The following is a 16,791-nucleotide window of genomic DNA, read 5'->3' on the forward strand; positions in this document are numbered from 1 at the left end:
GGACTCATTCATAGAGGACCCATCAGTAAAGTACATATTATCACAATTGACACGCCCATACTTTGCATTGAAGATCGTAGGAACGATCCCCGATCGATGATAATCTGGAATTCCATGGATTTTCTCCTTGATGAACAGATTAAAATGTACAGAGGCATTGATGTAGTCAGGAAAACAAACACGGTTGGGAAAATACGAAGAAGGATCAACCTGCATGGAGATGAATTCATGATATGAGCTCATGAATCCAGAATGAAAATTTAGCTCGATAAGCTGCTCAAAATTTCCGATCACCAATGGATTTATAACCTTACACCGGATGAGGAACCGAAGAGATAATAAATTGAAGCGATCTTTTAGTGGGAGCCTGCGAAAACCTCGAGACTCATGGTATGCGTTGAGGGCATACATCCCAACGCGATACGGAGACAAAGATACTGAATTCGCTCGAATTTAATGAGGTGTGTTTTGGCAGCTGATTGAAAACAGAAACTGCCATACTCCATCACTGAGAGAATAGTTGTTCGATACAACATTATAAGATCTTCTGGGTGGGCTCCCCACCAGGTGCCGGTAATTGTACGGAGAAAGTTTATGGGCCCCAAGTACATTTGGAGTCGAATCATACCCCAAGATACTTGAATGATATAGCATGAGTGATCGGTTTACCCAAAAGTTGAAGCTTTGGTTTTGCTGGTCTATGCTTCCTAGAAAAAAACACCATCTCTGTTTTCTCCGTGGAGAATTCGATTCCTAGCCCAATGGCCCAGGTTGAAAAATTGTTCAAAGTATCTTGTAAGGGTTCTTGCAGGTCGGATTCTTTTGATCCTACGACAGACACCACTCCATCATCTGCAAGTTGTCTTAAGCTGCAATCTCCGTGAGAAAAATTCAAATATTTCTCACAAAGTAAGTTATATAACATGTTAATCAATAGAGGCGGTAGACCCCGAGAGTGTAATTTATCTGGCAAAACCTCTGTTAAAACATAATCAAAGGCCCCCTTTATGTCCAAGAATACTGAAGCCATTTGTGTTTTTTTCGTCGTAAGCCATTTGAATTTCTGAAGAAAGCAACGCAAGACAATCATTCGTCCCCTTGCCCCTGCGGAACCCATTTGTGTATCCAGCCAAAACTTCAAAGTTGAAATAAACAAATTGAATTAAAAAAAAATCGACAAATGAAAGTTATCCATTATATTTTTTTGCCATTTAAATCTATCTAGCCCACCTTCATAGAATATTAATTACTTCATTTTTAAGCTCATAAAAATTAGTTCGTGATTTATTGAAATAAAACTTAAAATCCTCAAGGTATGTTTAATGAGTGCTCTATATGCGACAATTATTATAAACCATGAATAATCTAGCAAGCATTGCTCAAAATTAAGTTATTAATTTTAGTTTCCTTCAATATGACTGTGAAGAAATATTTTTCGTACCATGTGAATACATCTCAAAAAATCTCCTGACATTCATGATTGAAACTCAATGAACGCAGAGATTGAAATGTCAATAGCAAATGAACGAAAAGGTTACCATGCTAGGTTGAATCGAAAAAGTTGGTCCGACCTAAGTTGCCAGTTGCCTAGTTTGTATGCTTCCATTTGATTACACATGCTCTCAACTTTTTTGCGACATTCGTTAAGTTGGTTTCCAACCTAGGTTGTCTAGTGTGTAGATGGCCTTAGTGGTCGATTCGGGAAATTTTTACGTAAAACTAAGTCTTTCAATAGGACTGCAAAATTAGAAAACAGGTCATGTGTTTATGAAATAAAGTTGACGTTAATAACAATTTTTCGGAGATTGCCTAAGATTTGTTGAATATGCATTATTGAACTTTGGCACACTCCCTGGAGTAGTGCGGGACAAAGGTGCGCATCTAATCTTGAAATAAAGGCAAATAAAATCCAGTTTACTTACCAAATTGTAACTATATATATTACCTTCGAAACGTAGTACAAGCATTTCTCGAGTTATGTTTGTAGTTTTTTTTATTAATTCGTTTATTTTTACAGGCTCAGTTACTTAAGTTTAAAGGAGCCGAATTCTTAAATATATTTTTAAAACTATATATATATATATATATAAACAATTTTCTTACATCTATGGTTAGTAAGGTGGAAAACCGATTACTCGCGGTGTACTCGAGTTTAGGAGGGTGACATATTTTTAGGAGAAGGATGGGATATAAGGAAATTGTAACAATGTTGATGAACACTCATTTCATAAATCTATTCGTATATCTATAGTGTATTTACATTTCAACTTATTCTACTATTTATAGCAAGGGGACGAATTATCCGCAAAGGAAGGAAAGGAGGGTATAATGATGTAGGGACAATCACACACGAAGATCTATAGCTTTAAGGAAAACATATATATGGGACATGTAATCAAGGTCTAACCGAGCCAACACATCTCTCACCGGCACATTGGGCTGTCTTCCCCGGGCCCGAAGGGAGTTTTCTAAATTCGATCTGGCGACCAGATACACCTCGCACGACCAAACAATGTGCTCGATGTCGTGATAACCTTGGCCACAAACGCAGAGATTGCTGCTGGCAAGATTGAAACGGAAGAGTAGTGCATCTAACGAACAGTGATTGGACATGAGTCGGGAGAAGGTGCGAATAAAGTCCCGACTCAATTCCAGACTTTTGAACCACGGTTTGAGGCTAACCTTAGGGATAATCGAGTGAAGCCACCGACCCAATTCATCTTCGTTCCACTTACGTTGCCAGTTAGCGATGGTATTCTTGCGGACTAAAGAATAAAATTCATTGAAGGCGATTTGACGCTGATAAATTTCGTCTTCAATTGTACCTACCTTTGCCAATGAGTCAGCCCTCTCATTACCCGGAATTGAGCAATGTGAAGGGACCCAGACAAAGGTAATGACATAACAGCGTCTGGATAAAGCACTCAAAATTTCTCGTATTCTCTCAAGGAAGTACGGCGAGTGCTTTTCCGGCCTCACTGAACGGATAGCTTCGACAGAGCTAAGACTATCCGTTACAATGTAATAGTGTTCAACAGGTCGTGAGGCGACGCTGTCCAGCGCCCAATGAATTGCTGCCAATTCAGCAACATATACTGAAAATACGTTGAACACTCCAAATCCTGTGGACTCATTCATAGAGGACCCATCAGTAAAGTATATAATATCACAATTGATACGCCCATACTTTGCATTGAAGATTGTAGGAACGAACCCCAATCTAAGATAATCTGGATTTTCATGGATTTTCTCCTTCATGAACAGATCAAAATGTACAGAGGAATTGATGTAGTCAGGAAAACAAACACGGTTGGGAATATACGAAGAAGGAACAACCTGCATAGAGGTGAATTCATGATATGAACTCATGAATCCAGAATGAAAATTTAGCTCGATCAATTGCTCAAAATTTCCGATCACCAATGGATTCATATCCTTACACCGAATGAGGAACCGAAGAGATAATAAATTGAAGCGATCTTTTAGTGGGAGTACGCCTGCCAAAACCTCGAGGCTCATGGTATGCGTTGAGGGCATACATCCCAACGCAATACGGAGACAAAGATACTGAATTCGCTCGAGTTTAATTAAGTGTGTTTTCGCAGCTGATTGAAAACAGAAACTGACATACTCCATCACTGAGAGAATAGTTGTTCGATACAACATTATAAGATCTTCGGGATGGGCTCCCCACCAGGTGCCGGTAATTGTACGGAGAAAGTTTATTCTTTGTTGACATTTTTTACTCAGATCCCTAATATGGGCCCCCCAAGTACATTTGGAGTCGAACCAGACCCCAAGATACTAGAATGACATAGCATGAGTGATCGGTTTACCCAAAAGTTGAAGCTTTGGTTTTGCTGGTCTATGCTTCCTAGAAAAAACCACCATCTCTGTTTTCTCCGTGGAGAATTCGATCCCTAGCCCAATGGCCCAGGTTGAAAAATTGTTCAAAGTATCTTGTAAGGGTCCTTGCAGGTCGGATTCGTTTGATCCTACGACAGACACCACTCCATCATCTGCAAGTTGTCTTAGGCTGCAATTTTGTGTAAGGCAATTGTCGATGTCGCTTACATAGAAGATGTACAAAAGGGGGCTTCAACATGAGCCCTGGGAGAGGCCCATGTAAGAGACCCGACTTACTGCCGAATCTCCGTGAGAAAAGTTCAAATGTTTCTCACAAAGCAAGTTATATAACATATTATTCAATAGAGGCGGCAGACCCCGAGAGTGTAATTTGTCTGACAAAACCTCTATTAAAACAGAATCAAAGGCCCCCTTTATGTCCAAGAATACTGAAGCCATTTGTTTTTTTTCGGCGTAAGCCATTTGAATTTCTGAAGAAAGCAACGCAAGACAATCATTCGTCCCCTTGCCCCTGCGGAACCCATATTGTGTATCTGAGAGTAGGCCATTCGTTTCAACCCATCGATCAAGGCGAAACAAGATCATTTTCTCCAACAATTTCCGTATATAAGACAGCATTGCTATTGGGCGGTACGAATTGAAGTCGGACGCGGGTTTTCCGGGTTTTTGAATAGCTATAACTCGTACTTGTCTCCAATCATCTGGAACAATATTATGCTCCAGAAACCGATTGAATAAGTTCAACAAGCGATGTTTCGCCACATCAGGGAGATTTTTCAGCAGGTTGAACTTAATTCTATCCGATCCCGGAGCAGAATTGTTACATGAAAGGAGAGCAAGAGAGAATTCTACCATCGAAAACTCGGAATCAAGATCGCACCTATCTTGTGGTATATCTCGAACAATTTTTTGCGCAGGAGCGGAATCAGGACAAACCTTCCGTGCAAAATTCAAAATCCATCGATGTGAATATTCTTCGCTTTCATTCGTTGAAGAGCGATTTCTCATGTTTCGAGCCACTTTCCATAATTTTTTCATTGACGTTTCTCGTGACAAACCTCCCACGAAATTTCGCCAATAAGCACGTTTTTTCCCTTTGATCAAGTTTTTAAATTGATTTTCAAGGTCCAAATACGTCTGAAAATTTTCAGGGGTTCCACGTTTCCGAAAAGCTTTAAATGCATTCGATTTTTCTACATAAAACTTGGAACATATGCTATCCCACCATAGATTGGGAGGCCTTCGACGAATAGTGGAACCTGGAATGGGTTTCGTTTGAGCGCGAACCGCGCTGTCATAGATCAAACGAGAAATGAAGTTATACTCCTCCAATGGAGGCAAACCATCTCTGGAATTGATGGCTAGAGCAATCGCGTCCGCATATTTTTTCCAGTCAATGTGTCTTGTGAGGTCATATGCCATGTTTATAGATTCAGAAGAATTCGACCCAATGGTGATGGAAATTTTGATTGGCAAGTGATCACTACCGTTGGGGTCCTGGATTACATTCCACTTGCAATCTAACGATAGTGAATTCGAGCAAAGCGGGAGGTCAAGAGCACTTGGGTTAGCAGGAGGTTTAGGTACACGTGTTGTTTCCCCAGTATTCAAAACGGTCATATTGAAGCTGTTACAAAGGTCATAGATCAACGATGAACGATTGTCGTCGTACGGTTCCCCCCAGGCAGTTCCGTGAGAGTTGAAGTCTCCCAAGATCAATCGTGGCTCAGGAAGGAGTGAGCACATGTCAACAAGTTGCTTGCGGCTAACCGCAGCTCTCGGAGGCCAATACAAGCTGACAATACAGAGGTCTTTGCCTCTGATGTTTGCATGACAAGCAACAGCTTCGATCCCTCCAATAGGTGGAAGGTCAATTCGAAAAAATGAGTGGCACTTATTGATCCCCAATAGCACCCCTCCGTATCTGTCATCACGGTCCAAGCGTATAATATTAAAATCGTGGAAAGAGAGATCATCTCGCGAAGAAAGCCAAGTTTCGGACAGAGCAAAAACATCACAATTGGAGTTATGAATTAAAAATTTGAATGTATCCAATTAAGGGATAAGACTACGACAATTCCACTGTAAAACAGTGATATCTCCGACCTCTCTATTTAAATTAGACATCAAGAGAGATAATCATTGCAAGGAGGGGCCATGTTTGCATCAATTGCTGTAAAATTGTCTTTAATACTGGAAGCATTGAGATAACAATGGTTCTGATGGAGTCGGAAACATTAAAACACGTGAAGATTTGATCCACAAGGTCAGACAACTTTATAAATCCCGATTGGAAAGTTGAACTGGACGGAAAAACAGGGACAGTTGGGGTTTTTGATGTCCCCTCGAGTGCTGGGTTGTTCAAAGATGAACTATTCCCACGGAAGCCAGGAGGAACCTGATTTTGCTTGTCCGCTGCACTCGATTTTTTAGGCAAGCTAACTGGGGGTATCACCGGGGGGACTTGTTCTTGAACTTTGGGAGTGGTCACATTTTTGCGCCGGGGATTCCCTTTGAAAATAAACGGTGTGCCCCCGCTAGCTGTGTCCGCTTCCATTTCATCAACTGGCAACGTGGAAAAGATATTGTGTGTTGAGATTGGTTGTTGTTGTTGTTGGGCCAGTGGAGAAGCGCCCATTTAAAATATCCGCAAAAGTGCGCTTCGAGCGTTCCTTTAAAGAGCGCTTCTGTTTCTCCCAGCGACTCTTGTATGTTTCACAAGCTGAGAGCGCGTGTGGGGATCCTCCGCAATATGGACACTTATGCTCAGTCGCACTGCAGGATTTCCCCTCATGTTGCTATCCGCAAGTGGCACAGCGCTCCTTGTTGGCACAATAATCTGAAGTGTGACCAACTGACTTGCATTTGTTGCAAGTCATGGGCTTTGGCACGAAGAGTCGCACAGGTAGTCTCAATTTGTCCACCATAACGTAGTCAGGGAGGGCGGCACCAGCAAAGGTGACTCGAAACGAGTCTGACGGCGTAAATTTAGTTTGGTCCCCATCATGGGAGAGTTTCCCGAGTTGGCGACAGTCCAAGATCTTTACTTCCATTGAGGGAAGCTTCTTGAACTTGCCTTTTCCTTCTTTTTTTATTTGTTCGCTCGTCAGACCCGTTTCAGTTATCACCCCCTCAATTTCTACGTTATGGGAGGGTATAAATGTTCTATATTCGAGAGTGAAGTGTTGGTTAGCAACAATCTCGTTTGCGTGTTTCCGTTCATTCACGACAACCCGCAATTTGTTCGGTCCATCTCCATCTCTGGAGATCCTCCACTATTCTCCATTTTACAAAAATTTCTGTCTTATTTCTAATATATTATTGATTTTAACAATAATCTCGAGAAAAAAAAAATAACAAAACAAAAATAAATTATGATAATAATATTAAACAATAAACAAATGAGTTGAATAATAATATTAATATTAAATATGTGTACCTTAATATAAAAGTTGTTCCGATACTGCGCTCTACTGCCCTAACCAGGGAGAGACAGAGGCTACGCGCTATGGATCAACACAATAGCGCAAGAATAGCTCACACGGTCACGTGATGATAATTCCCGTTAACGACAGCCACACGATGGCGATCCCGTTATGCCGATGTTCAACAGCCGCCAAGGGCTGCAAGCTGCAAGAGCGCTGCTTCCTTTGTTCCACTTCACAAAAGGTCAATTCGAAAGCGGACAGCAATGACCTTCACTCGTACACTATACCAATCGCACAATAGTAAAAGTGGCAACGCACAATAACGACACTGAACTTTACTCGTCAAGAGTTGGATAGCGACTGATTAATGACTTCTTATTTGTAGTTGGACAAATACTTTTTTTTAATACAAAAAGACAAATGAGCACTGTTGGCCCCATAGTGGGGGCCTAATTTATTTTTTTGATGCCAAATGTATTAAAATTGCATGACGTCGACATTTACTGTTATGTCGAAACATTTCTTATGGTCAAAAATTTACTTTTTGTCGCTTGGCCGTTTTTTCGTCAGAAAAATCGATTTTTGACAAAAAAAAATTTTTAGATAACAGTCAATCTAATCTTTCATCCAATTTTAAGACATTTGGCATCAACATTTTTTTAAACCCCGAACCCCGAATCTATACTTCAGTCGGGACTCCATTTGCGACTTCTCCCGTCTCATATCCAATGTTCGCTGTTCGCTAGACGCGCTGTTATTTCGTATCAATTTTACCACCAACAATCTCAGCGATTGTGAACAAGGTTATAACGACATTCAGCATGTTGTTTGCTTGTGCGAGGTGTATCTTTTAGCCAGATAGAATTTAGAAAACTCTCTTCGACCCGGTGTGGGATGTGTTGCTTCGGTTAGATCAAATCTATCTTTTCCTCAAAACTATAGATCTCCGTGTGTAATAAACAAAATTGATAAAAAAACATGTCAACCAACCTCGAGTTGTACACGTTTAATCGGTTCCTCATCCTATGAACCGTAGAATACTTTAGAATTACAAATAAATTTAGAATTCGGCTTCATCAAATTTATATAACTAAGCCTGTAAAAATAAACGATTTATAAAAACAATTATAGGAGATTGTGTTCAAGACACGAACACATTGTTTACGTAGAATTACGCTGTGGTTTAATTCAAGTCGCTTGTTTATAACTGCGAATATTATTTTATAATGCAATGAAAATTTTGAAATAACCATTCTACCAGTTTGGTCGCTCTGAAATGTTTTTTTTTTCTAATTGTAGAATCATTTGATGATAGTTGTTTGATGATTCATTCTTGTGCTCACAGAACACTACTAGATAAGCGCAGCTGTCATTCTTAGTGGAGAAAGTTTTGCTACTGGCAAGGGAAACCAAATCACATACAAAATTTAAGAACGACATTTACTTTTTTGGTGACTAAATAAACGAAATAAACTCAATCTGTTAATCACAACAACCTTGAAAAGAGTAGCACTGCTTCATTATGTATAGCGCAAAGGCAATCCTAGTTGAAAGCAGTTTTGCGACTGGCACGCGAACCCAAAAAAAAATAATTTGATATAACTTATTGTATAACTTGGTATACCCCAACAAATTTTTTGGTGCACAAACTTAACACCTGCTTCACCATAGCCTCAGTTCAATGCATTCATGGCAGAAAACAAACAATATTAACTGCTTGGAAAAAGGCTGAATATTTGCCTCAGCAGACATTCATTACTAATACCCTAGCGGTCATATTTCACTCCCGCTATCTCCCCTCCTTGTTTATATTTCTCATTACGACTGCATAATTTGCAACACAAAACAATCGGTAATCATAGCATAAAAAATTAGGCGATTGCTGCATCGTTACAGGACCAATGCACACGGGAGCAAATGGGGTACAAATGGGGTTTCAGCGTAGCGAAGATGTACTATTTTTACGTACGAGTTATGAAGCACGCACGTACGCACACAAATATCCATATATCGATGGGCTGAAGCAACTAAATGTACACACACTTATCTCGGTTATGCGCTCTGCTCAATAGAGGCCCTTTCTGTTAATATTGCCAGTCTACATTAGCTTAGCTATCATCCTTTGTGGAGAGAGTTTCCTACCGTTTTGTGAAACCAAATCACTGACAAAATTCCAAAATATTTATTTTCTTGGCGAGCTGATGATAGCCTAGCTTGATGATTCCCCACACAATTGTGTAGCTCAGATCCTCAATTCAATGGCGTCAGTTTGATGGAATGATTATAACGCTAGAGACATCAGCGAGTGAGTAATTTGGTCGCGTCCACAGCTCAGTCCGAAACGAAGACATGTGATGACGCAAAACAAGAAAGAACAAACGATTGTCATTGCTTCGAATAGAGAACGATACTGAAAGTTTGCCTTCCTTCCTTGCTTGAGACTTTAAACTTCTTCAGTTCATTCGTCTCTAACCTTCTTTATCCATCATATTACTCCTCCATCCCCATTGCCTTGAGAAAGGCATTCGATCCCTCGCCGTCCAGCTCGCCCAGCAACGACGTTGTTCAGTCAATTTCCTCACGAAGAATGAATGTTTGCCTCAGCGAGATCCACTGTTTATACTTTAGGCAAATATTCCCCTTCGTTCTTCTTCTTTTCCTTTGTTCACGGAGACTTTACATCTTACGATTTCCTCTTCGTTGCTCGTCGATAAGTTGCTCGTTATTGACAGCTCTGTTCGAAAAGGACCCAAATGGACAGAACAAATGTATGAGTACATTTGCATTGGAATGCTTCCAATTTTCATCAATTTAAACCATATACAGATTATGGGATTGTAATGTATAGCATATCAAAGAAATCTTAGGGAATTTCCGATTCGTTTAGTATATAAATCGCCAAAATCCGTTCGCGGCAAAAGTAGTTATAAACGTTAGCTTTATTTCATAAAAACGTGACCTGTTTTCTGATTTGGCACCCTTAATGAAAGACGTACTTCTACGTCAAAATAGAACTCTTCAACATAAAAGGAAAGAAGTATGTCTGACTAGTGAGGAGCAAAGTGATATGCTCCCGTGGTCGAGTGGTTAGCGTCACACATTATCATGCCGGGGGTTTGGGTTCGATTCCCGTTCTGGTCGGGGGAATTTTTCGTCAAAGAAATTTTCTTCGACTTGCACTGTGGTCACGCGTATTCTAGAGCTTGCCACTCAGAATATATATTCAAGGCGTGTTATTTGGTATAGAAATCTCAACTAAGTACTAATAAAAATGACGCAAGTAATACTACGTTGAGACGGCGAAATTCCTCTAGGAACGTTAGAGCCATTTAAGAAGAGAGAAGCAAAGTGGTCTTAAAAGTTTAGCTGATTCAGATGAAACATAGTAAACAAAATCTATTCAAATTACGATACTGCGATACTGCGTTGGAGTATATTGAAAAATAAAACGTTAGTCTAGTGAACACACACAACAGTATAAATGGATGTTATTAACGTCCATACCTAATTGACCATTCAAAGTAGCATTAGTAAAATCTACTTTTTCAGATAAATGGATACATGTTGTTTGATGAGTACACAACAAATAGAGTAATTTAAATTGATGAGATAAGGTGGTGGTGGAACTAATATTCCTTGCCAGTTACAAATCGTTGGATGCAAATATTCCCAGAAATGGATAATGAATTTGTATAATGTAACTTAGCTTATTTATTATATTGTATGTGTGTCTAGTAGTATCGCATAAGTGGGAATGATTTTTCCATGATTAACAATATGTGGACAACAGAAAAGTCACGACTCAATATAGAACTAATAAATAATTTCCAAATAGGTCTTTTATCTGGATTGTGACCAAATTTATGAGAAATTTTCCAAAAATCATAATTATCTAAATGTTCTTTCCTGGTAGAGAACAAAACTGGTACTAAAAAACAGGTATGTTTCGATTTTTTTTCTTTAGGGTGGTCCGAAAAATCAATTTGTCCCCTTTTATCCAAAAATTTCGGGTCTAATATTTTTCGATAAGGAACAAAACTACCAATTTTAACGAAATCTGAGTTCCACTACATCGGTTTGGCATGGAATGGGCGTATAAGAAAGTTTAATTGTTTGGTTTTATTCTTGATTTCAATCACTCAATAAAATTCTTACATAAATGGGTTTTTTTCTTACGTGTCCCGTTTTCAGTCCGGAACTATTTGGTCAGCATAAGTACAGTTAAAAAATCAATAGAATTGAAACTATGTAAAATTTTGTTGAACTCGATGAGACTTTCAAGGCGGCCGGGAATGTTTGAATTATAATCTGAAAGTCGGTCACTCTATGTAGGCTCAGCTTTCGTTAGTGGTTTTTCTATCAAATAATTAGCCGAAACGATAGACCAGTTACCCAAAACCCATTGGAGTGGATAGTCGAGCACGCGTTTAGAAGAATTTAACCGTTTATAAAATATGCTGTTTGGTAGATGATCATTGGCTATTTTATTACTTCGTCACTCGAAATCCAGGGAATTTACGTTTTCTTTTCGAACAACAATATTATTGATGGATTTTTTATGGCTGAGAAAAACAGAGAGTGAGAGAGAGAGAGACAGAGAGAGAGTGAGAGAGAGAGAGAGAAGAGAGAGAAGGAAGCACAAGCGATGGCTCTCTGTCGAAACGAGGTCACAACAAAGCAACCATCATTATAATTTTCTACTTCTGTTCACCTATTTCGAAGTAGGACTACGTCTAACCGGAGAAGATGGGGTTGAAATGAAAACCTAACACAGAACATGCAGGAAACAAAGAAAGATTCGGAATGCTTATAACTCGAACATTTCTCAATACATCGGAAAGATGTTTGCATCTATTGATAGAAAATTTTTCTACGCGTATATCACAATTAATGAAATGTTATTTTCCATTAGAAAAGCAATTGAATAACTGTAAAATGTCAAGCGTTATCTAAACGTCCTAACTGCCAAATTTTGATTGGCCCGATTTATGGCTTCCCCCACACAGACTTCAAAATCTATTTGGGAACCAGTGGGAATCCTCTTTGCAAATATATATGCAAGTATGGGGTATTTTTGTTCCCGTTGAGCTGTGTTTCCCTAACACGGACTTCAAAATCAATGTGCCTGGAAGAATTCGCGTTGCAAATTCATGCAAGCTGCGAGTACTTTTGTACTCGCTTGTCTGCAAACCGAAATATGTTTCTCTAAAATGTACTTCTAAACTGAGAAACCTGGGAAACTGAATTTTATTATACGTATATCAATTATGAAATAGTTCAAACTTATCCAGCGGTCAAGCACAATCGATGTTCGTTCTACGGACACTATGGAGAGAGGAAATAATGCAACTTGAGCTCTGCCCGATGTCAGCTTGCTCACACGGTCTGGGCGTCAAACCAGAATTTTCAATTCCCATTTACCCATATCGTGTCAAGCGTTCGGAAAATCGAACGGCAACTTTGATAAATTTTCATAGCTTTGGTAAAGTTTTGGCATCAAATGATATCTTTGTTTTGACGTAGGACTACGTCTTTCATTTCTTTACTGGTGTGTAAGTTCAAAGTTTCGAGAACGAAAGCGTTACGCCAGAGAACGAGATTTTGAGCGTTAATAGCTCCTAAGCAACTGAACGAAATGGTACGATACACACTTCATTCGAAATATAAAATGTCTACGCGTTATATGCTTGTTACTTTTTGATCCAAAAACTTGTTTCAATAGCCCCAAAATTGCTTTCAAACAGGCTATTGAAATCACACCAATCGATATATGAGGAAGTGCCGCTCGGTAATCCACTCAGTTATGACCGCGCAACGATGTGTCCCTAACACAGACTTCTGAATCATGGAGACAGGGGAAACTGGCATTACAAATTAGATGCAACCAGCGGTACTTTTGTACTCGTTTGCACTTTTGCAAATTGGAATGTTTCCCTAACACAGATTTCATAACCATGAGGCTTGGGGAAATCGGCATTGTAAAATAGATACAAGCAGCGTGTACTTGTACTCGTTTGCGCTTTTGCAAATTGGAATGTTTCCCTAACACAGATTTCAAAACAATGGAGCTTGGGGAAATCGGCATTGTAAAATAGATGCAAGTTGTGGGTACTTTTGTACTCGCTTGCGTTTCTGCAAATCGGAATGTATCCGTAACACAAATTTCAAAACCATAGAGTGTGGGGAAATTGGCATTGCAAATGAGATGCAAGTTGCGGATACTTTTGTACTCGCTTGCATTTTTGCAAACCGGAATGTGTTTTTCAACACACATTCTTAAGCCAATAAGTTGGGAAAATCGGCATTGCAAATCTCGGCAGTACTTTTATACTTCCATGAATTGTTACATTCCGGAATTCGTTTTGCTAGCAAGACTTCGGTTCGGTTATTCAAGACTGTATATCTCTTCATGTCACCAGCTCACTGAACTTCTACGCATACCGTTTGATGATTAGGCGAAATGTTGATAACTATTTGCTGCAATAACCACTACCTTAATGCATGAATTGACCTAAATTGGGATTTGTTTGCAATTGAATTCGTAAATTGTTTCATTCATTCACTAGTTTAATCAATAATTGAATCAATACATACGAAAGATAGCTCTGCGTAGCGGCGATATCGTACCTAATGAGGAGCATCCGAGGTGCGATTATTTCTAATTGAAAAAAACACAAATGATTACTAAGCCAACGGCAGTCCTACGTCCACCTTGCGGTAATATCATAGGTATAACCCATCCATAGTTTTTTAAGCTACTATTTAACATCAATATCATTCAATTTCTTATAAATTTATTGGGCAATACATTTGATTCAAAGCAATGTATGCCGAAAGTATTTTCAATTTCAATAAAAACCTAATAAAACACAAAAATATGTGATCCTTTCTGCAGCATAACTTTGATAAAAGAACAAATGTTGTGATTTAGGGCAAAAACCATTCGATTGAGCGCTCCAAAGGGAAAACACCGGATGAGGAAATTGAGTGTTCGAAAAATCGAACGTTGACCATAGTGAACTTTTTTTTCTGCTGGATCGTTATCAGCACATCTAACCTCCACAGCGCATTCTAGTTTGTTTAAGCAATTTCAAATGAAACAGTCCTAAAATGCAGATTTTAAAACATATATTTTCGATACGAATGAAAGTTTGTATTCCGTTTGGGTTAGAGGAAATAATAAGAGTTATAAAAAAAAATTATAATAATAATAAATAAATAAGAGTTTTCCACAACAATTGGTAATAATTTGACTCAAGTGTAACTTTTCAATGAGGCGTATCGATTTTAGTAAGGGAACTCTTTGATAATTTATATCTGAAAAACTATGAGTCGTACCGAAATAGTGTTTAAAAAGGAGTTATAGAGTATTGCTGTTCAAACATGAAAAAAATACACACTAAGAAAAAAAAGTAATCATTTTTATTTACGAAAAAACACTTGGCTTTGCAATATCTAAATATGTATTTATATATGATATCTGACTTCACCTGATACATGACTTCAGAGCTTGAGCTTGAGCTTGAGCTTGGGTAGACTGTACAATTCGTAGTTGCTCTCCGTGATTGACCTGAACCAACCAAATTGCACAAAGAACACACAGAATGACGCTTGGGACTAGCAAATCATTCTCGTTGTGCAATTGTCGGTGATTCGAGCTTTAAATGGTCAATAACGACGCCGGCCACGTCCTTACAGCCACCAGGGGAAGGGAAGGAATGTTAGTATGATATTCGCCGCCCGAAAGCCAGAAGGGTCGCCTCTATAGCGTGGTTCCCTAGCGTTTATCAAGGAAAGGATAGTTGTTAGTGGGAAGAGGTATAAATCAGGATTCACCGAGGTAAGTGATGTGATTATGTGAACGCGAGCCAGCAACAATTCGACGAAGCGAAAAACTCATGTGTCACGGCACGCGATATTATTATATTATATATTCTATCATTTATCTCACGTACTTTTATCAACTTCAATCGATACATTGTAGAGTTAACTCTGGGAAACCTGAGAAGGTAACCGAGAAAACTCATATAAAACCAATAAGATCGGAAATATAAATATATATATATATATATATATATATATATATATATATATATATATATATATATATATATATATATATATATATATATATATATCGTTATTCATTGCACGTATTTTTTATTGATCTCCAAATGCTACGGTTGAGAGTTATTTTTGAGAAACCTGAGAAGGTAACCGAGAGAACTCCACAAACATCAAAGCGGCGATATATTCTATACAAACTATACACAAATTGAAACTAACACATTATCTGGAAACATTCTACATGAAAAAAAAACACACACACACAAACGAACTTTCTATGCATTGAAATATTCAAAAAAGAAACTTCTAAAATCGCACGTCATGATCAACGACGGAATAAGTCTGGAATCTACTATCCATTATGCAATTTTTGAATATTTTACTGAACTGACATAATGATCCATTAACAGGTTTTTGTGGGAAAATCAATTCAACATGTGAAAAATATTCTCTATAGTTCTTCCATAGCAAGACAAGAATTTGATACACAAAATACACAAATACCATATCATAAAATTATATATAAAATATAATCTGGAAGATATATTACATAAACTGTAGCACACTATCACAGTGTGACCTGAATCGGATATATAGATCATATGAAAACTGAACCTGATACTCGTTCATTGAAACTATGAATCTAACACTTGAAGTTAATAATTAATTAATTGTGTTCCAGTACTATTGTATAAGGCAGCTAAAATAGAAAAAATAATAGTGTCAAACGTGAACATGTCTGCTCGTTTTGAGCTATCAGACTAACCGAAACACAGTGAAAACACGAAAGTTGCTCTCCACCAGCTGTCATAAACATTATTCTACGAGTAAAAAAAAATCAAAACAGCGCGCAAACATAAACTAACACGAACCAAATTGCTCCGACAGACTATAAAAAGAGAGAGAAATCTTCACCTGATACATGACTTCAGATACAATAAAGTAAACAAGTTAATTATTTCTGTACCCATACGGTCCGGTTGAATCAACGAAGTGTATTTGTATTGTTGGGATTACACGTTTTGTATTAACTCACATTTTGACGTAGGATTACGTCTTTCGGGAACATATTGGGGTACAAATTGAAAATCGAAAATCGAGCAAATCGTGGAAATTGTTCAATTTCAAACGCTTATTGTTCAGTCATTTCATGATGGATTGATGAAATTTTTGCGTCAATCGATTTCGGTACTCCATAACAATTTTTTATATTGAAGAAAATAATATAGGTCATGAAACTAACTATCGAATAATTGAAAAATATCAACTCCTATCCTAACGGAAATACCCACTTCTGATTGGTCGAAATTGACGACAAATGTGGCGGTTCCCTAACAGAGACATCAAAACCAAGTTGCCTGGGGGAAATCGACAATGCAAATACATAAAAAGTAGGGGAAACTTTTGTTCCTACCAAAACCCAGCTGCC

This window comes from Toxorhynchites rutilus, chromosome 2, assembly GCF_029784135.1.
Source record: "Toxorhynchites rutilus septentrionalis strain SRP chromosome 2, ASM2978413v1, whole genome shotgun sequence".
In the NCBI taxonomy this organism is placed as follows: Eukaryota; Metazoa; Arthropoda; class Insecta; order Diptera; family Culicidae; genus Toxorhynchites; species Toxorhynchites rutilus.